The sequence below is a fragment of the Bubalus bubalis genome, chromosome 12, assembly GCF_019923935.1.
Source record: "Bubalus bubalis isolate 160015118507 breed Murrah chromosome 12, NDDB_SH_1, whole genome shotgun sequence".
NCBI lineage: Eukaryota > Metazoa > Chordata > Mammalia > Artiodactyla > Bovidae > Bubalus > Bubalus bubalis.
Genome location: NC_059168.1, coordinates 68,390,085 through 68,402,571, shown reverse-complemented (window position 1 = coordinate 68,402,571; position 12,487 = coordinate 68,390,085). Strand labels below are relative to the sequence as shown.

At 44.8% G+C, this 12,487-nt stretch overlaps 1 protein-coding gene and 1 non-coding gene across 2 annotated transcripts in view; one reads left to right on the top strand and one right to left on the bottom strand.

Annotated features, from left to right (window-relative positions):
• Window positions 1–12,487, bottom strand: part of GALNT14 (polypeptide N-acetylgalactosaminyltransferase 14) — a 217,101-nt gene that overhangs the window by 168,474 nt on the left and 36,140 nt on the right. The window lies entirely within an intron of this gene.
• Window positions 9,094–9,165, top strand: TRNAW-CCA. Its single transcript has one exon. It is a non-coding gene; the product is annotated as a tRNA-Trp (tRNA).

Below are 12,487 nucleotides of genomic sequence, written 5' to 3'. Positions count from 1 at the left end.
CCTCCCTGAACCTCAGTCTCTTCATCTATAACCTGGCTCACCCATAGCTGGTGTGACTATTAAAAAATAGCACGTTTGGCATGCTTAGCATGCATGCAGTACAGAGTAGCCCTCCATACATAGGGAAGATTATTTTGAGCAACATTTGCTAACCCACCCGGGTGCCAGGCCATTAAGCCAAACAGAATCGATGGGCATCCCCCCATTAACAGCTTTTAACCATGCCAGACTGACCTGTCTAGCTAGGAGCCTGACTTGAAGCCTCCATTCCTCACTCCTGGTCTTGCAGTCATCCCAAAAGGCAAACCAGGATCAGAACAACAAGAAGGGCTTCCAGACAGAGAGAGGGGAGCCAGTGCTCAGACATAAACTTCAGAGTCTCTAAAAGATGCTCGCAAGCACAGCCGCAGAGTCTGCCTCTGCAGTCCCGGGCCTGACCACTGGTGGCCCCACCACGAAAACCCAAGCTGCACCCTGACTTCCGCCGCCTCCATCACACTTTCTCCATCTCCCTGTCATCGCTCCCCCACCGCCTTCTAATGAGATCATTGGAAGTCACTCCACTTCCTTTCTGTGCACTGCTGTGGCCCCTCAGCTCACCTGTGCCTTCTCATCACTTCTCTCATTGAAATGCTCAGTTCCTGCCCGTGGGTGACACTCACTCTGTCTCGTCCCACCCTGGCCATCAGGCCTTCACTATGTTCCAAGACCTCTGGACACACCACACTATTCCAGGCTAAAGTGTGATTTCTGGGCACATAGACTTGAAACCTCGTCAACCCTTTCACCTGCTACTACCCTCCAGGTCATTGTCTTTTAGTCTCATACGTCAGCCCAGGCCCACGGGCCCGCCTGCCTGCAGAAGCAGATCTCTCCAGAGCATCTGCTCACAGCATGCTCTTAATCAGCAGGCTGCATGGCTCCCCAGGCCCCTGACCTTTACTTCCCATCCCCCTCCAGACCTTCCTACTGCTGCAGAGTGTGACCTTGAGAAAGTAACTTCAACCCTCTGGAGCTGGGTTTGCAGCTAAGGACAGAGTTCTATGAATTATGTTAGAAGGTAAGATAAAAAGACCCTGTGAATGTAGTAATACCTTCAGATGAATTTGTACCTTATTCATTACAACACCATCATCCGAAAAGCAGTAGTACATCGATGAGTGAGGTCTATTATTACTGGCACACTGTGGCTTCCTGGACCCAGGGTAATAATTCCACAGTCCTCCAGGGATCCACAGCCTGTAGGTTGGCAAACAGAGGACTAGATAATCTCCGAGGGCCTTTCAAGGTCATTAATTCAACAAATACTTACTGAGTGCCTGCCAGGAAGTGTACATTCTAGTTAGAGTGACAGAAAAAAATCCAAGAGAACAAATGAGTTTGAAAGAATGACTAATTACGGTAACTGGTAGGAAACACAGGACATAAAGAATGAGCAGTGTGAGGGGAGTGGCCTCCTTTAGAGAGAACAGTTAAGGAAGGCTTCTTGGGGGTAGTAACACTGGACCATATGGTCTGGACAAAGGCAAGACACCAGCCAGGAGAAGGGGTGGGGTGTGGAGAAGGAGGGCAGAAAGCTTTCCAGGAAGAAGAAACAGCCCTTCCAAAGGCTCTGAGGCAGGTGCCAATGCAGTCTGTTTAAGATCTTTATGGCTGTAGATGGGGACATTAAAGGGGCACATTATAGAGAAAAACAATTCCATTTGGATGTACCGACTCCAAGGGTTGTGCATGGCATCCCAACAGCACCATCAAGACAGCTGAATAGAGAGGAGGCGAACACCCAGTCCCTGAGCCAGACACCCACCTCCAGGAGTCATCAGCACAGAGATAGCACCTCAAACTCTGTGAACAGTGATGGAGTTTAGAGAAAGAAAACAAGAGTGGCTTCAGATCCATCCTGAGAAACACCACCCCTGAGCTGGTGGAGAGAAGAGGGAGCTGAGGAGGGGCAGTCATGGAGGGAGAGTAAAACCAGGACCCAGTGGAGCCATGAACTCCCAAAGAGAAAGGAGTTCTGGAAGGAGGGAGCAGCTTCCTGGGTGGAATGCTGCTGAGCGATGGAGAAAGTAAGATGAGGGTAGAAACACATCATTGGCTTTGACAATGTGGACGGTGTTGGTGACCTTGACCAGAGGGGCCTTGACCAGAGTGGAGTGGTTGTGGCAGAAGCCACTGGAAGAGACGGAAGGCAGAACAGGAGGTGAGGAACTGGGGACACCCATGTGCAGGCAAACCCCTTCCAGAGGTCTGGCTATCAGTAGGAACAGAGCAAAGGCACTGACGATGAAAGACTGTGGTAGATCTCTCTCCCACCACCCACAGGAGAGGAGCGTGTTTCCCACTCCGCTAACGTTGGACCTGGACACCTGACTTGATCTGGCCAATGAGATGTGCAGATATGCCCTGAACAAGGGCTTTAAACGCGCTTGCCTGATGGGGCCCACTCTCTGTGGCTCCTGCCTTTCTCAACAAGAAGAACACACCTTGGGTAGCTTCTGGATGAAGGAGGATGAATGACATGTGGAACAGACTAGGACACAACCCACAACCTGAAACCCAGCTTAGATCTGTGGACTCCTAGCCACAACACAAAGGCCAATGAGCAAAACACAAACACTTATTATACGAATGCCTGAGACACTGTGTTTATTTGTTATGCAGCATGATTACAGACATGACTGAGTGATACAAGGGGAAGTATGTGTTCAAATATTTTTATTTTTTTTAAGATAGGTGATACTAGAGTATGTGTGTATACCAATGGGAAAATGATCTACTGACATGAAAGAGGATTTTGCTGCCTGGGAGATGTGAGATAGCTTTGGAAGGGCATCATCCATGAGAAAGCAAGAAGGAAGGAGGTCCTGAGAACAAGTGGAAACATTGGCCTAAGGTAAGTGGAGGGTGATATAGCCTCCATTATAATAACAGAGAAAAAAATGGGTACAGACATCAGAAGATTTAAAAGTCTGGTCGAGGGATGATGAGGAGCTCAGGTTGGATGGACTCGAACTTCTCAAGGAATAAAGATGCAAGGTCATTTGTAGGACGTGTCCTTGGTGGTGGGGGGGTGGGCCTTTTTGCCTGCTATATGCCTTTCCTTAAATGTCTAATTTTCTCCACTGATTTAGATTCTAATAAGCCCTGCTCTCTCCTTGAAACCTTTTCCTAACTACCCTAGATTACCATGACACCTCGCTTGTCCTCCAGCATCTGTAATCTCAACCCCCGTCCAATACTGATTAGCCTTCTCAATGCTTCCTGCAGGACTAACGCCTCCCCTTCACTCTGCTGGACCTGAGCCTGATAAGACACGTGGGCCATGCTGTCTGCTTACCAATGACATAGTGATGTCATTGGTCATGCTGAGGAGGCTTAATAATTACATGTTAACCAGCTTAAGAAGAAAAAGTATTTGTCTGTCACTGTTGCATCTTCTAGAATAGCTGAGTTGGACCAAAACAAATCAGGCAAGGCCAGCTGTTAAAGAGTTACCCACTAGAACTACTGTTTTTGGAGACAGACACATTTTCTGGTTTGGGGTTATTTTATTTCTCACTTCTTATGCCAACTTCCCTGAAGCCTGATCCGTCTTTTTTTTTTTCTGGACTGCTTCAAAAATTCCTTCATCAATCCTGCCTCAGACGTACTGACATCTTCCCTGGGAAAGCAGAAGGGTTATTTTCCAGATGCGCTTTAATGCCATTGCTTAGAGGGTTTTCTGTTTTATTTTTAATGAAACAAAGGGCAGCAGATCTGACAGGTGATGCTTGGGAGCCTGTATTTCATACAAGGGGTCCCAGAAATAACAAGCAGCCGGACTGCTTCCTGCATCCCAGTTATGCAGATCTTATTTATACCTGGGAGAGATCAGAGGGAGCTAGCTCTCGAGGGCCTTCCTAGCCTGAGCCAGGGTAGCAGAGTGTGCCTTGAAGTCTCGGTTCAAGGAGCCTGACAGTTTCACAAGGTCCCTCAACACCCACCAGTTATATGTGGAGGAAACAGGACTGGTCCAGAGAACACCCCAGGCTGCAGGGCTACCACAGCAAACATGTAAAGTTGGGGAGGCTGCTCACGTTCCATCCCCTAGAGGGGTTCAATCTACCCTCCCAAGTTCCCCTCATTTCCAGACGCCAGAATCATCAAGCCAGCCCACCTTCCCTTCTCTACTGGAGCAAAGCATCCCTCAAGAAGGCTTCCCAGATGGCTCTAATAGTGAAGAATTCACCTGCAGTGCAGAAGACAGAAGAGATGTGGGTTGACCCCTGGGTCAGGAAGATCCTCTGGAGGAGGAAATGGCAGCCCACTCCAGTATTCTTGCCTGGAGAATTCCACGGACAGAGGAGCCTGGCGGGTTACAGTTCATGGGGTCGCAGAGTCATACACGACTGAAGAGACTTAGCATGAACACATGCAGGTCCCTCAAGAAGCCCTCCAGTCTATGGCTGGGCTGGGTGAAGGTCCCCTCTACTGAGACTCCAGAAGCACCCTACTCTTACCTTCTAGCCAAACAATGACAATAACATTAGGTATCTAAAGATCTAAGATACCTGAGCCTGAGTATTTAAGGCTCTAAGCTCTCTGGGTCTGGGGCTGTGTCTTACCACCTGTATTTCCTTCTCTAGCAGTGTGCTAGACACAGGTGGGTGCTGAGTAAATGCTTTGCTATGGCCTAACAGTGGAGGCAGCAGAGAATTCAACCTGCCTGGACTAAGCCTCAGTTCTGCCTGAACCATGAAGCCCGAGGCAGTCACTTCATCTTTAAGGGATTTCCGCCTCTACTGTGAAGCTAGATATTTTAATATACACCTCACAGGTTCCATGAGGATAGAATTAAATAATGTGTGTTCATGAACTGGCAAGCGTTTTACAAGGTAAGTCATTAATAGTGATTCATACTAAAGACTGTAAAGATTGGAGTCCCTCACCCCAAAATATTTTCACTTTTAAACAGACCCTCTGACCTTCCTTCCCTTTTACATGGAGGGCAATGTTTCCATCTTCATCAATGGTGGTATTTCCAGCATGGATGAAATACCATGAATTGTATTTTTTTTGACTGAAGGAGATCCCCAGATCTTAAATACAGACATAGACCAGAGGTCAGCAAGCTATGGTCCACTGCCCAAATCTGACCCACCACCTATTTTTGTATGAAAGATGAGCTAAGAACAGTTTTTACATTTTTAAACAGTTGGAAAAACAAGTCAAAAGATGAGTATTTTGTGACACACGAAAGTTATATGAAATTCAAATTAATGTCCATAAATAAAGATTTATTGAAACACATCCATGCTCTCTTGTTTACATATTATCTGCGGCTGCCTTCAAGCTACACCAGCAGAGCAGAGTAGCTGCAACAGAGACCATATGGCCTGTAAAGCCAAATTATTTACTAACTGTTCTTCAATGGAAAAGTCTGCCAACTTCCAATATAGACTTCTTTCTACTTCAGTTCAGTTCAGTCGCTCAGTCATGTCCGACTCTTTGCGACCCCATGAATCGCAGCACGCCAGGCCTCCCTGTCCATCACCAACTCCCGGAGCTCACCCAGACTCACGTCCATCGAGTCAGCGATGCCATCCAGCCATCTCATCCTCTGTCGTCCCCTTCTCCTCTTGCCCCCAATCCCTCCCAGCATCAGAGTCTTTTCGAATGAGTCAACTCTTCGCATGAGGTGGCCAAAGTACTGGAGTTTCAGCTTTAGCATCATTCCTTCCAAAGAAATCCCAGGGCTGATCTCCTTCAGAATGGACTACCCCAAGGCTACTCCAGAAAAAGATCTAGAATGAGTCTCGATTTGACTCTGGGAATTCTACTTTAATAGAGGTATGGGCAAAATGGATCACATTCAGGTAGTCAACCGGGAATGTCCAGGGACTCAGACACATGTCACAGGAAGAATGGCTAGAGACATAATTAAAGGGGAGCTTCAATTATCCAAAACACTATTAGGAAGAAGGAAGATAAGGATCTTTCTCCGTGGCTGTAAGAAGTAAATGAGAGACTGAAGACCCATTTCAGCTCAACCTAAAGAAGCATCCTGGCTATCAGTGCTGCCTCAAGCAATGAGTTCCCCATCACTACATATTCTCCAAGTAGTGAATATACAATGTTGTGAATATAAAATGCAGTGATCAGTGACCAGCATCTGTTCATCTTTTAGAAGACTGCTCGTCTTACAGAGGCTTCCTTAACTACACCACAAGCATCCACAGGGTAGAATATTCCCAGAGGCCATGTTTGTACAGCTGAGAAGGCCATGCTACTTCTAGAAGCAGCGCCTGGGAACTCTGGGCTGCACATCCTGAGCAGGAACCAAAGACGTGGTATGTTGATTCCCACACACCAGGCCTCTGTCTCTCCTCTTTAGGAGGAAGATAACGCGAATCTATCATACCACACTGCTGCAAAGAATAATGAATAGCAGCATTAACAAATGACAAGTGCTACATTTCTTATTATTATCTATCATGTATACATCACTTTATTTCTGTAGCATCCAGCAGGTGTTGAATGCAAATGGACTGAAAAACCCTTTTGCAGACTTGCAACCTCTTGTAAAGAAAAACAGCCGGGAGCATAACAGTAAGGCTGCCAGGTTATTCCAAGACCTACGCTGAGCAGGACTTGAGAAGTCCCTCCCGAGCATGTTGATGGGATGGAAGCCCACTGAATTCAGGTCAGTCACATTTGTTTATGGTGCAATAAGATCTACCCTGGCTGCAAGCTTTAACCTGGTCCCTTCAGAGACCAAAGCTATCTGTGAAAGTGGCCGTGGGCAACACGTGGCCAGAAGCACTTGATCACTCTCTTTGCAATAGGATGTCCTTGAGCTTCCCTTGATTCATTTTTATTGCACATGCCAGACTTTACCACTCCCCAGATATCTCTCAGCTTCTTCTCTGCTCTCTCCATTTTGCTTATGGAGAATGGAGGTTTATGATTAAGTAATTTTCCCATAGAACACAAGGCTGGTCTTGAGACTGGAAGGCACAGGCTGCCTCTGGTCCAGCAATGATGTCCCCATAGAGACACTAGGCAATGTGCTGGTGAGGGGCAAAGACTGGAGTAGAGGCAAGTGGGCTCTGGTTCCACTGCTGCCCCAATAACATGGGACCCCACGTGGGTCATTTCTCCTCTCTGCCCTTAGTAGCTCATCTGTCCAAGGAACGGATTGGGCCAGAAGTCAGGTTAGAGGCACGGGGGAGGAGTATCAAGATCAAAATGAGAAAGAGAGTCGGACACTGATACAAAAGAACCACCAGGCAAATGTCAAGTCTTGCGTGGAATCAATGAACATATTCTGGCTGAGTCACTGAGAGTACAAATAATGTGCTGAACTAAAGAGGGATGAACAGCAGAACAGTCATGGATGGGGAGGGAGGTGGGGGGGGAGCAGTTCAAGAGAGAGGGGACATGTATGCCTATGGCCAAGTCATGTTGACATATGGCAAAACCCATCACAATAATGTAAAGTATTTATCCTCCAATTTAAATAAATTTTTTTAACTCAAATAAAAAGTATTTGAAAATAAGTTTAATTATATTATTATAAATCAAGCTGCCATAAAATGTTTGAATAAACCAAGAAAACTACAAAAGAAAAAAGAACAATCATGGAAACAACTGGGAGTGGAAAAAGAAAGGTGGCAAAACCAGAGATGACTGCATCGTGGCAGACATCTGTCACTGCAACAGCTTAATGTCATCAACACGAAACAAGGTAGGGTAACCACTCGGATCCCACCCAGAACTCAGTGTCCTTGTTCCAGGTGTGCTAACAAAGATGCCTCAGCTTGGACAACAGAGCAGACTGAGTATCTGCCTCAGCACGGGCCCTGCATTAAGATACTCCTTCCCTGTGTGCGTGCTCAGTGGCTTCAGCCATGTCCGACTCTTTGCGACCCCATGGACTGTAGCCCATCTGGCTCCTCTGTCCATGGGGATTCTCCAGGCAAGAACACTGGAATGGGTTGTCCTGCCCTCCTCCAGGGGATCTTCCCAACCCAGGGATTGAACCCGCATATCCTACCTCTCCTGCATTGGCAGGCGGGTTCTTTACCATGAGCACCACCTGAGAAGCCCACTCCTTTCCTACCTAGGCTAACTGAATACAGGGTAAATCATCCTAAAAAAAAAAAAAGTGCATATGCCAAAGTCCCCACTTCCATTTATATGAAAATGGTTTCTGCCTCAACTTCCTATGTTTTACCTTTCACCAAGATGTTCTTTGGTCCTGAGAAGGTCAACCTGCCAGCTCATCAGGACAAGCAATGATTACATCAGGTCACTGAAAATTTTTACAGCTCTTGACCCTCCATAGAGGGAATGCAAGCTAGCTAAAAACAGAGGAAATTTTATTTCTGAGACTAGCTATTTAATATCCTAAGCTTTCCCAGGTTATCTCCCATAGTATTTATGGAATATTTTCAGCATGGCAACTCCTTTATCTAAAACAAGTTCCCAAAGTAGCTGACACTTATGACCTAGAAAAAGTCCCTCTTCCTTTCTGTGCCTAGTTAAATGTGAGGGATGGGACCTGTATTCCTTCTCTATGGCTGCCGTAACAAATTGCCATAAATTAGTGGCTTAAAACAATGTTTAATTTATTCTCCTTCAGTTCTCCAGGTTAGAAAGCTAACACAAGTCAGTGAGCTAAAATCAAGGTGTCTGCAATGGTATGGTCCCTCCAGAGCCCCTAGGGGAGAATGGGTTCCCTTCTCTTCTCCAGCTTACAGAGACCTCCTGTATTTCTTGACTTTGACTTCTATCTCAGCTGTCCCCAACCTTTTTGACACCAGGGACCGATTTTGTAGAAGACGATTTTTCCACGGACTGGGGGTGGGGTGAGGGGTGGTTTCAGGATGATTCAAGGGCATTACATTTATTGCACACTTTCTTTCTAACCTAATGCCACTGCTGATCTGACAGGAGGTACTGGTCTGCGGCCTGGAGGTTGGGGACCCCTGCTAAAGCTAGGCACACTGGATTAGTCCTTCTCACACCATCACTCTGACCTCTCCTGCCTCCTTCTTCCCCTTTAAGGACTCTTGTATTGATATTTACATTGGACTCACCTAGATAGCTTCCCTGGTAGCTCAGACGGTAAAGCGTCTGCCTCCAATGCAGGAGACCCAGGTTCGATCCCTGGGTCGGGAAGATCCCCTGGAGAAGGAAATGGCAACCCACTCCAGTATTCTTGCCTGGAAAATCCCATGGACTAAGGATTTTGGTAGGCTACAGTCCATGGCGTCGCAGAGTTGGACACGACTGAGCAACTTCACTTTCACTTTCACCTAGATAACCCAGGATAATCTCCTTATTTTAAGGTCAACTGATCAGCAATTTAACTCCCCTTTGTAACCTAATATACATATTAGTATGTAACCTAACATACTCACAGCTTCTAGGAATCAAGACATCTTTGGATTTCAGTCCTCTGTCTGGCTGTGTCCCACTGAAAGTTCATTCCTAAAACCATACTCCTCTTTTCTTGCTGTTAGACTCCACACCATCAAGTTAGTTCTGGGTCTAGATCAAGGAGAAGCAGTCAGGATCCTCTAGCTGGGGAAGGATTGGGGAGAGTCCCACAGTGCAGTGTGAGTATTAAGTGGTGTGCGAGGTGCCTATCACCATTATGGAAGCTTCTCCCCATCCTCTTGAGTCAAATCCAACAAAAGGGAAAACATGTTTTCCTTGTGCCCTAAAAATGTCAAGACATTGCTTCAGGCACAAGGAAGGAGAAGAGAACTAAAGATTACCTGCAAGTCTTTGAGGTAGGGTGGACATTTGTTATATTTCAGTGGACATTTGTTACAGTTTGGCCTCATGCCAAAATTTATTATACTTTGGCATCTATTTGTCACCTCTCAATGTCTTTTGGGGACAATTCCTCTCCGCACACTTAGACCACATGTTTGCTCCATCCTCTATTGTCTACTCCAAGGGCAGAGAACTAACTGCTCCCATGAGTAATTATTGAGCACCTGGGATGAGTTCTTGGCATCAGAGATACAGGAGTAGACAAGCCAGATGAGGACTCTTCAGTCACAGAACTAAAAAATAAACAAACGAACAGCAACAACAATCCAGAAAGATCTTTCTGAGAGTGTTACGGGCTATGAGAAAATAAAATAGGGTTTTTGTTACAGAGCGAGACCAAGGGTATTACCTGGACTTTGAGTTTACCTTCGCTTAATTCTTGTTTCCTGTAGTCCACGTGCAAGTGCCCTAACACAAGGGGCATTCATCCTCCAGTACTAAGCCTCCTTCATTCTGTCCACAGAGACACACTGTACTGACCCAGCCATGGGGAAGGGGGAGATAGGAAAGAACCCAGAACTGGCAGGTTCCAGCTCAGAACCTCAAGGCTTTTGTTCTAGCTCAGCACTGACTAGCCGAGTGCCTTCCATGATGACCAGTGAATTCAATGATCCATTCCACGCCTGCCAGTTTACATCCTAGGCTGTCTTATGGTCAAGACTGCTATTAGTCATCATTGCACATCTCTATTAAAAACCTGCAAAACAAGCATCTAACACTTGATCCACATCCATACCAAACTGTCAAGGGAGATGCAAACCGCACACTCAGCAAATGCACTGCATTCTGCAAACAAACCCTCCAGTGCCTTGTAAAAGTCAGTCATTCGAGATGATGCTGACGTTACCTGAATAACAGTGGACTCAGAGACGCTCTGCCTCTATCTTCAAGACTTATTAAGGGGGAAATGTTTAGGCAAATTACATCTTGTTGGAGTAGAAGCAGATGTAACTGTTCTGTAGGTAGGGGATAAGAGGATGTGCATTTTGTGATATAAATCTATCAGTGAATATGTCATAATCCTATTAGTATAATAATCCCTTTTAAAATGAATGCATTTACATGTTGGGGGAAAAAAGGCACACAATGAAAAGTTTCCCTCCACCCCTGTCCACCCTTAGTTCACATCAGCACCCCTAAATGCAAACCACTGTTAGTCTGTTACATATCCTCCCAGAATTTTCCATGCATATAGAAGCAAATGTAAATACATATCAAGTTATATCAGATTTTTCTTCTACAGCTTCTAGGTTTAAATCTTGGTTAGAAAAGCCTTCTCTGTGTTTTCTTTTAACATCTTTATAGTTTTGTTTTTACATTTAAATCTTATTTTTGTTTTGAATTTTATCCTGGCATATCTATGGTATTCCAATTTTATTCTTCTCCCATAGGGATCTCTTTAAACTTTTAAACTTTTCTCCAGTGACTTGATATGCTACCTTTATCAAATACTGAATAATCACATGTATTTGAGTCTATTTCTAAACTATCCATTCTGTTTCACTATTTGTGCATGTGCCTACAACGCTGTTTCAATGAATGAGTGCAAGTGTGCAGTGCACGCTCGGTTGTGTCCAACTCTTTGAGACTCGCCAGGCTGTAGTCCGCCAGGCTCCTCGGTCCATGGGATCTTCCAGTCAAGAATACTGGAGTGGGTTGCCATTTCCTCTTTCAGGGGATATTCCTGACCCAGGGATCAAAACTGCATCTCCTGAGTCTCCTGCATTGGCAGGCAGATTCTTTACGACTGAGCCACCAGGGAAGTCCCTCAATAAATGAGGCATTATGATAAATCCTAATATCTGGTAGAGCCAGTCTTCCCAAACGGTTTTTCTTTTTCAGAATTTTCCTGACTATTCTTATTCATTTTTTATGTGAATTTTAAAATAAACTCACCTATTTTTTTAAAAAAAGGGATCTACTGGTACTTTTATTTAGATTGTATTAAATTTATAAGGAGAATGACATCTATTGTTTTTCTATCAGTGAACATGAGCTATCTCTCCATTTGCTCAAGGTTCCTTTTGTAACCTTCTGTAATATTTTAAAAGTCTTTTTATATACCCTATATATCTTCTTGCCAAGTTTTATTACCATTTTATGTTTTTTGCTGTTATTATAACTGAGGGCTTTTCCAATGTACATTCTGTTTGACGTCTGTATATATGCAAGGTATTGATTTCTGTTTACTAATTTTTGTACCTTGCCATCTCATGGGATTCTTTTACTGTCTGAAATAGTTTTACAGTGATTTCTTACATGTTCTCCAGTCATGCAGCCACAGGATCTCACATAGTGACTATTGGCTCCTCCCCATTTCTCTCTTCTACTTGTTTTCTCTTATCTAGTTGCATAGGAAGGTATCACCAGCTCAGTGATGAATAACAGTACTAATAGTAGAGATCCTTGTTCTTTTCTTTACTAAGAATTCCTGTAGCATTTCCCCATTAAGAATGAGGCTGGCATTTAGTCTGAAATAAATGTATTTTTAGCATGTTAAGAAAGTACCCAGCTGTTCCTGTTTTCTTATATATATGTATTTTTAATAAAACATGATGAATGAACTTTCTCCAAGGCCTTTCAACATCTATGAAGATAACCATATCTTTTTTATTGGAATATAATGCTTTACAAAGTTGTGTTAGTTTCTGCCGTACAA